Below are 15048 nucleotides of genomic sequence, written 5' to 3'. Positions count from 1 at the left end.
TCACCTTCTCTCTGCTACTCAAGGGGATCTTATCTTTGAGTAAAAGAAAAAAAAAATCTTCACCCCCATACAAAGGCTGTGATCTGCACTTTCACTGGCATATTCTAGGGAGCAAAGGGCCCAAAGAAACCTGTGAAGGTATTTCTCCAGCTTCAGGTGTGTTGCATAAGCATTGTCCTACATAGTCAAGTTTCTCTAAATGGTATAGAGAGCATTTCTAGGCCTCTTTCTTTTAATTAACCTTCATAGTTTAAAACAACTTGTATTTCCCTTTTGGAATTCTCTCTCTCAGCTTCACTTTCCCCAGAAGGAAATACACATATGCATACACACAAAAATAATAAGAAAGATGCATAATCTTGGCCGGGTACAGCGGCTCACACCCATAATCCCAGCACTTTGGGAGGCCAAGGCAGGTGGATCATTTGAGGTCAGGAGTTTGAGACTAGCCTGGCCAACATGGGGAAACCCCATCTCTACTAATAATTCAAAAAATTAGCTGGGCATGGTGGCACATGCCTGTAGTTCCAGCTACTTGGGGGGCTGAGGCAGGAGAATTGCTTGAACCCTGCAGGTGGAGGTTGCAGTGAGCTGAGATTACACCACTGTACTCCAGCCTGGGTGACAGTGTCAGACTCCATCTCAAAAAAATAAAAAAGAAAGATGCATAATCATAATCTCTATTGATGATTAAGGCTTCCCATTCTATTTGCAACAACTCGGTTGTAATAAGCTAGAAGGAAACTTGAAATTCAAGCTCCCAATAATATCTTAGTATTACATTTCCATCCTGCCTCTTCCCAAACCACCCACTTTCCCATGTTTGTGATGTACTTACCTGAAATTGGTAAGAAAAGAAGAAAAGGGCTATCTTCTCTTTTTTCTCTTTTAGAGAAGAATATTATTCCTCTTCCTTTGCAAGACTCTTCTTCTATTTTACCCTGAACATTCTTTATTTAGCTGCCTCTGACTTTCTCTTCATGGTTAAATCCATTGTAAATGTTAACATTTAGTCTAGGAACTTCCAGCCACATTTTTTCCCTCCAATTATATCTTGACTTTCCCCAGGTCACTTTCCTGAGAATTGTGGACTAAAAATGGAAGACCATTAGAACTATCACCTGAGAGAATGGTCCTTTTAGTAGGAAGCTCATGAAGCTGGATTCAGACATAAAATTAAATTCATAACTCTGCTACATTTCAGCTATGTGACTTGGGGCAAGTGGTTTATTATCTGTTAGTGATTTCCATCATCTTTAAATGACAGTGCCTGTACCAAACATTTCATACTATTGTTGAGACAATAAAACAGTGCACACCCACATAATCTATAAAATAACGCACACACGAGTATGATATCCATGACAAATACATTAACATGTGAGGCTAATAGTTTCCTAAAACTATCCTTTACATAGTGCTCAATACTACGTAATATATCATTCCTTCATTCATCCATTTGTATTATTTGTTTATTCATTTATTTGTTTTATCTCCCTTCTCTAGAAGATAAGCTATATCATAGCTGGAACTCTGCCTATTTTATGTTTTGTTTCAAACTGTATTCTCAGAGTCTATAATATTTTCTGGTATACTAGATGCTCAAAACATATTTATTGAATGTATAAAGAAAAGGATGACAACTTTTTATGTGAACAATGTTATTATAAAAGGAAAAATACTCACTTTAAAAAACAATTTCCAGCTTCCTTCAAGAGGTTGCCCACCTTTCTCTTTACTGTTAGAATTTGAAATCTGAGCATGTACAGGATTGTCTTGCAAAAAGTCACGTCACAAAGAGAATAGAAGTATCTTGCCTCTGCCAGCTCCTTTCCACCATAATTTTAAGCCAAGTCTTCATAATTTATAATTTCACTTTGTGCTTCTAGATTTATATGTGTGTGTGTTTGTGTGTGTGTATATGTGTATGTGTATGTATATGGAACAGCCCATATAATACTGAAGATTTGAATCTGTAAAATGTTATTGAGTTATTTGAATGCAGGTACTATAATATTGAGGTACCTGGCATAATAAATGTCTCCTTTAGCAGTTTCTATATCTCATTCGTTTTATGCAAACAAGAAGGAGAAAATATTTATAGACATCCTAGTGTTTAATAACCATGAAGAAAGATGTCTGTGTCTTACTAGAAGAAATGGCACTGTTGAATATTCATGAGAGAGATCCATTTTACCCCCCTGCAGGCACAAAATATTTGTATGAATATGAAGTCTCTGCATAATTATATGAAAGCAGACAGTCCCCAGAGGTTAAATATGTTAACAAGAAAGGTCTCTCCCTCCTGTAGATTTTATTAAATGGATTTAAATTGCCGAAAGCATGTAAACATGAAAGAAGAGCACAATACTTTAGGGTGGTCCAAAGGAGTATAAATGAAATAAAGAGGCTACGCCAAGTAAAGACAAGTTACTTGGGAACATTGTTTACTATGTTGTGTTTTACTCCCTAGCAATGCATTTAGAAATGCTTTCAACCTAAAATGCAGAGTCCAGTGAAATCTATTAGGCTGAAAAACCTTTCTGAGGACATGATGAAAGTCTTATTCCCTGAAATGCCAAATGCAACTTGACTCAAAGTTTCAATCCATCTTAAAATTGGATCTAACATAGAGAGGCCAAAGTAATGTATATTTGGTTGTCTTTGCTTTATTAGTGACTGTTACGTGACCTTGGACAGAAAATACAATGGCTGATATTCTTTTATATTATTATTTTTTAAGTCACTTTATATTGTTTATCATGGTTCTAAATATCAAGTTGATTCTTGCTTTCAGGTAAACTGTTCTCTTATTTTAAGATGAAAGAAACATTGTTTCTTTTGCCTGGGACAAAGCCTATTTGTAACAGGATTTTTCCATGCCTCTCCATGTTCCCAAATTGGTCAGGTTCCAATGCCTAAGTATATTTGAATTTAATTCTTCATATCTTTCACTACCCCTCTTTTCTATTTTCAAAGCCCAAATCTCTTGATTTTCCCCAGCCCTTAATGATTAGATTTTAAGCTTTTAAATGCTGAGATTCCTTGGGTTCTAATTCAGTAGTTAGACCCAATATGTGAAGATATAAAATATTATATATATATCATTATATAAAAGGACCATATCTTTTGGCCATATCTTTTGTTCCTAGCAAAAACATTCTTGATATAGTGATTTTAAAAGGCAGGCTTCCCTTTCAAAGGACACTTTTTGATATAGTCCTCTATAAAATATGATGATTTCACTATGACAAGGCACTGTAAAGTATGTAAAATAAAGCTGATCAGTTACTGCCTGTCTTGTCAATTTCTGCGGATTCCGCATCTCCTACAGGATGAAGTCAAATCCCAATGAGCAGCCTATGGAGCCTTTCAAATTATGGGTTATGACTACCATTGCTCAGTTTACCCGGTCCTTTTCCATGTCAACTCAGCTACACTCCATTCCAGTTTTTTATGAACATTTTATATCTCCCCATCCATCACCTGTGATGTTATAGCTACCTTGTCTGAGTAAGTATAAAGACTTGACCTTTAGCTACTTAAAATTTATAAAATCATGTTCAGCAGCAACCCCAGATCTCCTCTATTTCTTACACCAGGGCTACTCTCTAGGGATTTATGCCCTGCATTCCCCAGGCTCTTCCTATTCTTTATCTCCTCAACCACTTTATTTGTTTCTTTCCTTTTGGTTTTTATGCTCTACTTTCATCAAATTTACCCATAGTCACTTTTTCTCAGTTTCTTTGTAACTTCTTTCTGCTGATAATTTTAATTCTATCTTTGCTCTGAAATACTAGGCATCAGTAAGAGGCTAATTTGGCATTGTCAGTCCAAATATGTCCTCAAGATAATTTGTCCATTCTAATTTATATTTTTCATCAATTCTATTGAAGAGTAATTGACTAAGAATAAAATTTACATTTTTAAATATACAGTTCGTGTTCTGATAAATGTGTGTACCCATATAATTGAACCTGGCCAGCTCTTGGTATTATTGCAGGTATTTTAAATTGAGTTATGTTAGTGGTTCTGGTGGGAGTGAAGTTGGTATCTCATTGTAACTTGAATTTGCACATCCCCAGTGGCTTATGATATTAAACAGATTTTCATGTGGATATGTCAATTAAATATTTTATTTTGTAAAATGTCATTTGAGACTTTGCACTAACTATTTTTATAGTATTGTTTGTCTTCTGATTGTTGACCTGAAAGAATTTTGACTATTTTACAGGACATTTTCGTATACATTTTCTAATTAGCTGTTAATTCTTATGAAAGCCTACTACAATTGTAATTGGAATGGCATAAACTTTACAGATCAATTTGAGGAAAATGGACATCTTAGCAATGTGAATGAGTCAATCAATGAACATGACAAGTCTCTCCATTTATTTGGGTCTTATTTAATTGCTCTTAGCCAAGTTTATAGTTTTTAGTCTAGAAGTCTTGCATATATTCTGTTAAATTTATTTTCATTTTTGTGTTAACACTATTTAAAATAGTATTTTTATTTTCTTCTCCAATTATTTGTTGTTTGTTTTATTTAATGTGTCCTTCAGCCTTCTTTTTTTTGTTAGATTTCTTAAAAAATTTTATGTAGACATCTCTATGTGTATGCAAACAGACATATATATATACGCTTTTGTATATGCCTTTGATTTATTTTTCTTGCACAAATGCACTAGCTGGGACCTCTAGTACGATATTTAAAATACATGCAAAGAATATACACTCTCGCTTTGTTCTCAATTGTGTGAGAAAGCATTTAGTTTTTCATCATTAAATGTAGTGCCTAAGTTTTCAGATATACCTTTATCAGGTGGAGAAAGTTTTATTCTAATCCTAGTTTGCTAAGAGTTTTTGTCATAAATGAGTGTTGACTTTTATCAAATAGTTTCATCAACTGAGATTATATGATTTTTCACCTTCATGTATGCTTTTCTTATGTAAAGCCTACATGATCTTAAATAAAGATCCTTTTTCATATTTTGCTGAATTGAGAATTCATTCATTTATTGGTCTCTAACAGTGTCTTTTCCAGATTTCAATAAAATGAACTGGACTCATAAAATGAATTAGGAAGCCATCTGTATACTTCCGGGCATTTTAAAGGTGAATGTGAAAGATAGTGTGCTATTTTTCTTTAGTGTTTCATGAAATTCACACAAAAACCCAAATGGATTAATGAATTGCTTCAAAGAAAACCATTGATTATGAATATAATTTCCTTAATATATTTTGTATAAAATTAATTGTTAGGCTACATATTAAATTGTCAACTTTTTTCAATTTATTTTTGACAAATTACATTTTCTAGAAATTATTTAATAAGTTATCAAATTTATTACATATGTTTATTCATAAAATTCCATATTATCCTCTTAACATTTGTGGTTTCTGCAGTAATCAGCTGTTATCCCTAATATTTTAAAGATTAGTATTGTATAATAAGTTGAATACTGTCTGCCAAAATTCATGTCCACCTTAAACTTCATTATTATTATCCTTTACTGATTAATTATCCAGCTTATCATTATACAATGGCTCTTTTAATTCTTGGTAATAGCTTCTGTTCTACAGTCTACTTTTATAAATATTAATGTAGCCACACAGCTTCCTTATGCTTACCATTAACATGATATACCTTTTTTCATGTTTGCTACTTTCAATCTATTTGTGATTTTAATTTTTAAGTACATCTCTTGTAGACAGTTGTGGTTGGGTTTTGGTTATTGGTTCAGACTCTCTTTGCTCTTTAGTTTGGGGTACTCAGTACATTTAGTGTAATTTTTTTGTTGAGATGGAGTTTTGCTCTTATTGCCCATGTTGGAGCGCAATGGCATCATCTTGACTCACTGCAACTTCTGTCTCCTGGGTTCAGGTGACTCTCCTGCCTCAGCCTCCTGAGTAGCTGGGATTACAGATGCCTGCCACCATGCCTGGCTAATTTTTATATTTTTAGTAGAGACAGAGTTTCATCACATTGGCCAGGCTGGTCTTAAATGCCTGACCTCAGTTAATCCACCCACCTCAGCCTCCCAAAGGCAGGTGGGATTACAGGCACGAGCCATAGTGCCTGGCTCGTTTAATTTTTCATATGGTAAAATTACCTGGCTCTGGTAATTTTTTATATGTTTGAATATAAGGGCATTCTTTGTTGCTTGTTTTCCATTGGTTCCTTTTGTTTTGTTTATTTGTTGCTCCTTTACTGTCTTCTTTTAAGTTAAATTTTTTAAATGCACTGTTCAATTTTATTTTCTTTCTTGTGTAATTTATCTCTTGGATGCTTACTTGTACTTTTTATGCCATTATTTAGTGGTTACTCTAGGGACAACATTGTGCATCCTTACCTAAAAAGTCAATTTAGATTTAAATAGACTATGCAATGTCTCTAAGTATGGATTTGCTGGGATCACTAATCTGGACAAAAATGGTCAGACTGTGCCAGTTTATGGTTTTAATCATGAAAATATGTCAATAAATATATCTGTAATCAGGGATTCATGCAAAACTGATGATTTAAACAGGGTGAGGGTCATTACCAATCCCTCTATTCCTGTTGACACTTGTTTGACCAACTTAAATAGAGATAAGAGGCAAACACTTAAATGAAAATTTAGATCAAATCAAAATAAAATGAAAAGGCAATAGATGCACAGCAAACTCTTTTATTTTGACTAATTTAATAAGTTGAAATTATTTTTATAGCACTAGTTTCTTCATATGTTTGAAATGAAGTCTTTACTTTTTAATTAAAAAATCTGCATTTTATCATATGGAACACAGGATCTTCCACTAAGTTATTTTCCAGAGATGTGTGTTCATGTTATTTTGTGGATTTATTAGAGAGTCAAGCGACAATTCATCATAAATCTTCTGAAAAATAATGCATATCATTTCATATTGTTTCTGTTTACAATATTATCCTATACCACTCTTGGAGTTAAGAGTTTCACTATTTCCTAATTGTCTTAAAAACAGAAACTACATTTTAAATTAGCCAACATTAGAGTGGTATGTATGGCTTCATTCTGGGATATAAAGCGCAATGTTGTTTTACCACTTATTCAATAAAAATATATTATAGTTTACAATGTGCTATATGTTGGTAACATAGAAATCATGGATAAAACTTTTGTCCTTGATATATTTAATCTAACGATGGCAGAGGTGAGGAGCAAATCAATTAACAATTATACCGTAATTGTATATACTCAGGTAAATAATATATACTTTGTTAAATATTAAAAATATGTACAAAGAAGGCAATGGATATACAGAGGAAGTCTAACTTCAGAGTTTTCCCAGAAGAGACTAAGCGTCAGTTAACTCTTAAAGGATAAGCATGAGCTCCAAAGTAAATAATGGATAACAAATACACTCAGACACAGATATCCAGTGAAAGAGAGGGCTTAGGGGTCTGGACCACTCACTGATACAGAGAAGGGTCCAGTAAAGAGTTAGCAGCTGCAGCCTTGATCAGCCAACAAAAGTCTCATTTATTTAATACAGATTAAATGACAAAAGTCTTGAGTAAACACTACTACAGTGTAATTGACATTGTAGACCTCCTGAGTAGAGAGCAATCAGGCACCCATGGATAATCAAAGGTTGATCTTAAGACCACATAAGTAAACAAGCTGTTTAGATAAACTCCTCTACATTCTTATGTATCTACACCTTAAGCATTTTAGAGAATTTAGCTGCCTTTGGCTAAATCTTTTCATGAAGCTATGTAAACCCCCTGGCCTTCCAAGAAGGTTTGTGACTATTTCCTATAACTATCTTTATAATTTTTACTCTAAAACTTTTCCCACTATCCTGACTAAACCCCTGCAATGCATCAAGAGTTTGTGTGGAAGAAATTTTAGTAGACTGGGGATTTTTTTTTTACTAGATCACTTTGAGGTAGGGTGGAAAGAAGGAAAATTACAAGCCTAAATTTGGTTTCAAAAGTCTTTCTACACTACTTTTCATTTGTTTTTTCGACAGGCCTAGCCACTTTGCTTTCTAATTTTTGGTCCATGTTATGCCTATGTATGCCTGATTCCTTCCAGAATTTGGAATTTGTGAAACTCAATCTTGTTTATTCATAAATGTATTGTTTCACGTCGTACCATACATCTTGATATAGTCATAGAGTTTACTTTTTTATTATATGGAATACAAGACTTACTTGTATTCTATAATATAATGTAAGTCCTGAGAATATATTGTATTATATTGTATTCTATAATATAATGTAAGTCCTGAGAATACTCAGTACTTACAGTCTAAGAGACAGTCTTCTAAATCCAAGCTAACTGTATCAAAGACATGTTATTTGCCCTCCCTGAAATTTGGTTTATGTATCTATTAATGGGGATAACCTCATCTAGATTGCATGATTGTTAGAAAAATGAAATAAAAAGTTTTATATGAAGTTCATAACATACTCACTAGCTGGTATAGGTTTTCAATTTGTGTTTTTCTTGTTTACTCTTTTCTGCAATAAATTCTGTGGTTAATCCTTCCCTTCAGTGCTGGGATGTTACTCCTAACTGGGAAGGTACTTCTCCGTAAGTTAAATCAGGATGTCTGTGGGTCACTGTGATTATTTTAAGGTTTAGAGGCCACTACTGTCTCTATGGTTGGGGGATACAGATACTTGCTACCCTGAAGGTAAATATTCTGCTGGACTTATTTATAATATCTGACGGTATTACCTAACCCCAGTTTACATACAAACATAAAACATGTTCTGCATGGAATTAACATACACTGAAGTTTCAGTACACGCAATTCCTATGCACTTGAGAGAAGATTTCATGTGTATGGATAGAACCTTCCTAAGATTTCTCAACAATTTTGGAAATAGTGTCACTAATGACTGTTCTGAATTTAAGTCACAAAAAGAAACAGCCATGTTGGTCTGCTTTTGTAGTTTTTGTATCCATAGTATTTTTGTTTGTCTGTTTTGGTATATAAGTTTATTTCATCATTTCTTTCAAGGAAGTTGTGCCAGGATGACTAATATATTTAAAATATATTTTTAGTATAAATTCTTATTTATATGACTTTTAGGTCACTCACTGAATGGATTAAAAATATTTTTGCAAATATACTACATATCTATAGGTTATATTTCAGGATTTTAGATGAGTGATTATGTTATATATTTATTAATTTGGTCTGATGGCTTGAGAACTCACTAAAGAACTGGATAGTATAAGGCCCAGCCCACTTTTCTTGTACTATCCTGTCCTTAGTTAATTGAGGACCAGGTCTAGGAGCTTCTTATGAACTAATTATAAGCTGTTTGTCAGTGACATCCTGGTGAATATTGCCTACTCTGACTGGTTAGTGTTTATTATTGTCTTAGCCTCAGGAAGGGTGACCCACCAGGTTTGCCCTCTAATTGTTGCCGAACTTATGGTACTGACCCAAACATCTGTGAATTTGAAAAACTTAATGAAAGAAGCCTTATAAAAGAATTACTTTTCAAGCCCTCAAGCCATCTCATTACTCCATTATTTCCCTTTAGCTACCTTCATTTCTGTTCCAGCTTCCTCTGAAAGTGGGAATTTAATCTGCCCACTTTTACACAATTGCCTTCTAAGCTAAAATCACTTGCATTAAGTCATTTCAAGTCTCCTTAATTTCCTATGAGAATAAGTATGACTTTTTCAATTTTGATGAGTAATATGAGACACAACTTACAGCCAGTAAATTCTACAGCAATATTCATACCTCCTCTGATTTATATTTTAGTTTTTTAATAATACACTCTAGCAAACTATGTGACACTTTCATTACTGTCTACATGCTTGGGGTTAAAGATGAAGCTTAAATGCTATAAGATGACTTTTAAAAAGGCAGAGTGTGTATACTTTGATTCCCAGTTTTATGTTTATTTTCAAAAATGTTATGAACAGATTTCAGAATGTTTGAACAATAGTATTTCCCCCTCCTGACAATAAGAATTTGTATGTAAACTAAATAACTGGGTTTGTTGCAAGATAAATATTAATGACACATGAAAAACTGAATTATTTAAATGTTTTTGCAGCAATTTTACCAACTCTATGATCCTCTGAGTAGACTTATTTTCACATGACTTTCCTGTTAAGGGGTGTGTGTATTGGGAGGTGCATATGTGTGTCTGTATGAATAAATACACATTTTTTTCCTCTATGAAATATGTATTTTATTTGGATATAGAGATTTACCATTGTGCTGTGGGAAATTTTTCTCTTTTACATTGTTAAAACAGAGCTTCCCATATTTCCTAGGGCCTTTGTGAGGGGGTATGTGTTTCAATTCTGGCTCACGGATTTTAATTCTACTCCCTATTCCATAGAACTGTGAATTCCTAGAGGAAAGCACATTCTCTATAGTAAATAAATGGAACGCAAATCTATCATCTTTAAAAGATTGAACCACAGTTGGAAAGAAAAATCTTAGAGCAAGATATAATTGGCTATGATTGAGAGTGTATGTTGTTAAATAGTAAATTATATACTGGGTTTTAAAGGAAGAAGTTACAGAAACTTAAAAGCCAGAGAGGAAATCCCATCAGGAATGGGTGGAATAACTTGCTGAGAAAGATGGGGAAAACTGAATTTTTAAATTGCTATTTGACTGATTCTATTTTCAGTTTTTATCCTTACTTTTGCTAGTATAGACAAAATTTTCAAATGGGTTTGAATTTTTTTATATATTTTATAACTCAATGTTAGAGTCAGCATCAAAATTCTCCAGTGACATCTTTTTATATCAAGGGCTTTGAATGACATGATTATGATTACTGATTGGCAGTAAAGCATCTGAAATTATCATGTTTCTACGGCCAAAAAGTGCCACCTCTTAATTTGGGCCTTATGTTAACATTCTGGAAATATTTTCATTTGCAAGGTAGACTTCCCACCTGTTAGATGCTTTTTTTGGTATATTTTATTTAAAAGTTTCTAGTAATCTGAAATGAAGAGCTAGGATTTCAAACATATATCAGAGTATGAGTCTAGATGTGAATTTAACATGCATTTAAAAGTCTTTCTCCCCTATCTCTCATGACCTAAAAGCTTAGAAATATGTGTGTGTGTGTGTGTGTGTGTGTGTGTGTGTGTGTGTGTGTGTGTGTGTGTGATTTGTTGGTTTTAAATTAAGTGAATAACTTTCCTCAATCTAGTCATTATTTAGGGACTTTACTCTTAGATTTTTAGAACCCTGGTGAAAAAGATTAGCTCATATATTTTGCCTTAGGTATTACATGTCAGAAATTCCAAACTCTCCTTCTTTCTCTTAACAATTGTATCTTTATCCTAATTCTGTGTTATCAGCATACTTGTTTCATTCAAAAGATACTTTGAAGGGAGGGATTATTTTTTGTGATAATATTAATCTTATGCTGAGAAACAATGGTCTTTTTTCAAACTGAATGATTTATTTGAAGTTTGACTGTCAAAATAATGCTTAAATGTCCCCTTGGCTGGCTATTTACAGAGAATTCTACCTAATGATTGAAGGTATATGAGATCCATCCTTTTTTTAGAATATAGTTACTAGTGTGATCTACTGTTGTGACCACACTAGTAATGAGATAAATGACACAGTAGAAAGATTCAGACAAACCTTAGTGGCGTGTTGCCATGGTTAATTTTATGTGTCAACTTGACTGGATCATGAATTACCCAGACATTAGACTAAACATTATTTTTGGCTGTGCCTGTGAGGCTGTCTCTAGACAGGATTAGCTTTTTCTTTTCTTTTTTTGTCACTCAGCCTCCAGGCTGGATTGCAGTAGTGCTATCTCAGTTCACTGCAACCTCCACTTATAGGGTTTAAGTAATCCCCCGGCCTCCCAAATAGCTGGGACTACAGGTGTGCACCACCACGTTTGGCTAATTTTTGCATTTTTCATAGAGACAGCGTTCATCATGTTGCCAGGTTGGTCTTGAACTCCTGGACTCAAGCAATCCACCCATGTTGACCTCTCAAAGTGCTGGGATTACAGGTGTGAGCCACCATGCCTGGCAGGAATTACCATTTTAATTGGTAGTCTGAGTAAAGCAGATCACTCTCTCCAGTGTAGGTAGCCATCTAGTCTGTTGAAGACCTAAATAGAAAAAAGGCTGAAGGTGAGAGAATTCACCCCTTTGGCCTAAATGCTTGGGCTGGACATTGGTCTTCTGCCCTCAGACTGAGACACTGTTGGCTCCTGGTTGTCAGGTTTTCAGGCTTGGAATGATTTACAACATAGGCATTCCTGGGTCTCCAGCTCTCAGATGGCACATCATAGGACTTCTTAGCCTCTACAATTGCATGAGCTAATTACTAATAATAAACCTCATTTGGAATAAATATGTATACAATCATGTGCTACCTTATGACATTTCAGCCCATGATTGACTGCATATATGGTGGTAGTCCTATATTGGTCTGCTTTTCCACTGCTATAAAAAATACCTGAGACTGGGTAATTTATAAAAGAAAGATTTAATTTACTCACAGTTCTGTGTGGCTAGGGAGGCCTCAGGAAACTTACAATTATGGCAGAAGGTGAAGGGGAAGCACGGACCTTATTCACCTGGCTGCAGGAGAGACAAGAAACAAGAGCAGGAAAAACTGCCCTACAAAACCATCGACCTATGAGAACTCACTCACTATCATGAGAACAGCATGCGGAAAACTGTGCCTATGACCCAATCACCTCCTACCTGGTTTCTCCGTCCACACTTGGGGATTATGAAGATTGCAAATCTAGATGAGATTTGGGTGGGGACACAGAGCCAAACCACATCAGGTTCCATAAGAGTATAATACTGTATTTTGACTGTACCTTTTCTATGTTTCGAGATTTTTAGATACATTAATATTTACCATTATTCTACAGTCACCTGCAGTATTCAATATAGTAATATGCTGTGTAAGTTTATAGCTTAGGAGCAAAGAATACACCATATACCGTCTAGGTTTGAATAAATATCCCGCATGAGAGCACAATGGCAAAATCACCTAACAACACATTTCCCAAAACATTTCCTTGTGCTTAAGCAATGCGCAACTAATTTGTATATTTATGCATGTATGTCAGTTAATTGTGTTGAGCCTCAGTTTCTTCATGATGAGAATTGGTGATGATGACTTCCTAACGATGTTGTTTATGTTGAGAAGTAATGTATGTAAAGAGCCTATTTAAGTGCTTTGATTACTACTGAAAATCACTAAGGAGTATGTCTTGTATCAAACAAGAAAAATGTCATAAATGACTTCATGACTCTGGGACCCTCAAAGGTCAATGTTATGATCAAGGATAACTAAAAGAGAAATAATAATGATTGGAAAATAGGTAAGAGGTTAGGTTATTGACAAGGCAAAAATAGATTTTTATTAATGCAACTATGAGAAGTTCACTCACATTTGACACTGAGTATGCTGAGGCCTTGGTCATAGTCTTTCTGTTTTTCTTAAGGAGTAGAAAGAAGAAAACCAGATCAACCTAGGTTTTCTTTTTTTTTTTGTTCTTCCCTGACATAAATTTATCATTAGTGAACTCAAGTGATTTAAAAAGTACATCTGGATTTTTCCTTGATTTTATTAGGCTTTTATGTTATGGTTAGCCTTTTGGAGATAATTTCAGGAGTTGAGAATCCTGGGGATAATATGATTTTTAGAGTCAGTTTTTTTTCTTAAAATGAAAGATTTACTTAAATGACTGAAAGCTCAGCTTTTCAATATGAGGTGTAAATATCTATTCAATCTTCACTTTATCCACACATACTATGTAGCCCTTCCCTTCCTCAATGACTAGCAAGGAATCCTCTGCTATACAGAACTTACTCAGATTCCAGAAAATGTTCCATTATCTCTCTTTGCTTTGCCCACACATTGTGCCCTTTCTTTCCAAGGACACCTAGAATAATCTCTTTATTCAACTTAGATTCTCTTATCAGAGCAAGAAATTGTAGCAGCTCTGGCTTCCTGCCTTGCAAAATCCCAGAGTGAAAGAGTTGCAAAGCGTCTGGTTATCTGCTAAGACACTGGATACTTTGTGTTATGGGTTGCAAGAGAGTTGAAGAAATATTGGCAGAATAGATTTAATATCTGAATAAATTATACTGTAACTAGATTACACACAGTTTTTAATTTTTTTAATAAAAATTACTATCTCCTAACTCTATTTAGTACCAAGTAAAATACTGATTTAGGTTAAGAACTGTATTTGAATAATGTCAACATTATAATATCTTATCCAGGTAATTTACTTGATTATCACTAATGCAGATATCACTGGAAGCCTTGTTCATTTATTAGACATTGCAGTTAGTGAAAATAGGCCTGCAACCATTTGGACTTTTACTATGAAGGGAGAAGATAAATTTGGACTTCAGTATTATTAAACATGAAAGAGGTTTAATTTTTTGACAAAACTTATGTGCATGTAATGTTTTTAAAGCACCAAACTGCAGGTATAAAGAAGCCCCCTTATAACAGCAATAATATTTTATCTATTAAGAGCACTTAGAGACAGTAAGTATACCTATACAGGTGGCCTGGCTTTTGCACATTAACTGAAAGCTTTTGTTGCTATGACTTCAGGAACAAAACAAAGAAAATAATATCAGTAGATGTGTTTCTTAGTGTTTAGAGCATTCTATTGCAGTTATGTCCCTACTAACCAGAGTCTTTTTTAAATTTCCTGTTATTTATTTATTTATTCAAAACATACTGTGATTTTGTTCATGGCACAAAACAGCTGCCTGATTTTCAAAGAGCACAATAGGGACTGTGTTTGTAAAGTAAGGCTGTAGAGTTGAATGAGCATCGGTTAAACTACAGGATAAAGAAGGGAGCTATTTGGGCTCAGTAAGTTTTCCACTGAATTGGCAAGAGAGTATTATAAATAGAATGTTTCTAATTGAAGGAAACAAGGCTTGAGCTAATTGGAATAAACATTTGGCCACCAGGATACATGGAACTCAACAGAGCATGTTCCTTGCCATATCCTTGGCCTGTTTCAGAAGCCACAAGCTATGCATTTCTAATCTGCCACCTTGGATAGGATAA

Source organism: Sapajus apella, unplaced genomic scaffold (genome assembly GCF_009761245.1).
Source record: "Sapajus apella isolate SASKATOON/1434 unplaced genomic scaffold, GSC_monkey_1.0 scaffold20, whole genome shotgun sequence".
NCBI classification, from domain to species: domain Eukaryota; kingdom Metazoa; phylum Chordata; class Mammalia; order Primates; family Cebidae; genus Sapajus; species Sapajus apella.
Note: the sequence above shows the minus strand (reverse complement) of the source record.